The sequence below is a fragment of the Lottia gigantea genome (genome assembly GCF_000327385.1).
Source record: "Lottia gigantea unplaced genomic scaffold LOTGIsca_173, whole genome shotgun sequence".
Classification (NCBI taxonomy): domain Eukaryota; kingdom Metazoa; phylum Mollusca; class Gastropoda; family Lottiidae; genus Lottia; species Lottia gigantea.
Window position 1 is genome coordinate 73,821 of NW_008708187.1, and position 2,292 is coordinate 76,112.

Genomic DNA, 2,292 nt, shown 5'->3' on the forward strand with positions numbered 1-2,292 from the left:
CAACAACACATACACCAATACACAATTACTACCAGTTTACAACTGCAACAACAACACAACATCAGCCAACAACAACAAAACTCTTACCAGCTAACAGCTAACAACGGCAATAACGCATCCAATGTTTTCACGTTTGTGTCATGTTTTTTAACCATCATCGAGAAAATTTAATACCTACCAATCGGCTGATGAATCCATTCGTCGTACACTTTTGGCTTTACTCATCAAATCTACGAATGAATGCGAAAAAACAATTTTGTCATTCAATTTTGACTGTAAACATCGTTGTTTTGCTTCAGCACTGTTGACATTTTCAAGACAAGATACTTAACACCAAGTCGTTGAATGAATAACCAAATCTTAGTTTATATTCATGTTTTTATATCATCAAGTCTTTTAATTAGGCTGCGTCTTTTATGGTCATTAAATGTGGGATTGTCATTTAAAGAGACAGTGTCAGATTTGAAATAGGATACAGAGATAAGCTTGTGGTTCACTTTACCCAAATAGCTTCATGTGAATTTTCATATGAGAGGAGTTCTAATTTAGTATTCACAAATTTCTTGTGTGTGCATATTTACAAAACAAAGCTACGTGCATGTGTGTTGATAGGACGGTTTGGACATCGCGTGATATCATAATATTTGTTAATCTTAATACATTATATGAGGTTTACCTGCTAAAGTGAAACATGGTAAAAAAGTGTAATAGTTTTTAAGCATGTTGAAGAAACGATGGCAAAGTGTTTCGGCCCTTTAACCCCTATCTATATAGAGAAAGGTGATTGTATAACGTTAACCCCCTGGGCTTGTGTTACAAATCTTAAAGTTTACTCATTTGGAAAAATAATTGCCTATGATAATGTAGTGGAGTTCTAATTGGACAAATGCCATGCAGTTGGCAATGAGGGACATCTTTCTGGGACCATGGCGTTAACCTACACAGTTTGCATATCGAAACGTTGGTGCAATACCTTGTGTACTTAAAGAGTCTTTTCCCTTATTGCACATCGCATAGTGTTACTCATCTCAGAAGCAGAAAAAAGTAAGACGTAAAACTCTGTTTCTTGTAAGTCAATCTCTGGCGATATTGATGCGATACAGGAAGTCAAAATCTTGGCTCTTGTCGATTATTAGATCTAGGACAAAGCGAACAAGACAGATCGATACAGAAAAATCAATATAGCAATAAATCTATGGAGATTAACCCTATGATTTGTGATTTATGTAACACTGTTCAAAATGATCAATTCGTTTGGCGGAGTCGGGCATAGGGGGTTAATTGAATCTAATGAACATGTTGTACTGCATTTCCCCCTTTCTATTTCGATTTCCAACAACAATGGCATTTCTAGGGGGAAGGGGTTCAAGTTGGATCCCCGCCACCACCATCTTCTTATTTCTTGATATTCTTTACATATGGAAAGAAAAGACAAGAAACGCCGTGTCTTGAAGAAGATGGTTGTCAGATCGCGAATGGGTGAAGTTGAAGTTACCCATAAAAAATAAAGGAAGCGAACAATCTGGAACTGTTTTATTCAGATGAAGTACAAAATACACATCGGAATTATATAATGATTAAGGGTGCGTTCGATTCCTGCACCCATCTCATTTTTATGCTTTGGCATATATGTATATATATATAGACGCATAGTCAATTCTCATTGCGTCACTAGTCTACAGATCCGACTAGTTTTCTTGTATCCATTGTAGGTAGATTATGAATGGATGAGTTGGCCCAGGGGGATAGGTATATACCAAATAACCCGTGCCATAATGCATAATATTATTTCAATCAAAAATACGGGAACCACGGTTTACAAATCGTGGTACTCAACGCCGGGAAGAACGCACAACATTTCGTAAAGTAGATCAGCGCCGAGATGACACGTGCGACCGCATTGATCGTATTGTGGGTAAATTTCTGTCACGTCTGCGCCGACTAAATTCATACCCTTGCAACCTCGGACAATTTCCAGACCTTGAACTGCTGTTAATCCGCCATGTTCCAAGACTCCGGTGCCAGGGGCAACTGCGGGGTCAAGGCCATCGATGTCAAAGGTGAAATAGACAGGGGAATCTCCCATGAGTTCGCGAACTTCTTCCATCAGGGGTTGTAGGGACTTGTGCCAACATTCTTCCGCGCGTACTACTTTAAATCCCTGACGTTTGCCCCACAGGAAGTTGTCAGGCGAATATCCACCTCCGCGGAGACCGATTTGCACTACTTTGTTAGGAATCAAGCATCCGTCCTCTAACGCACGACGGATTGGTGTCGAATGAACTATTTTGT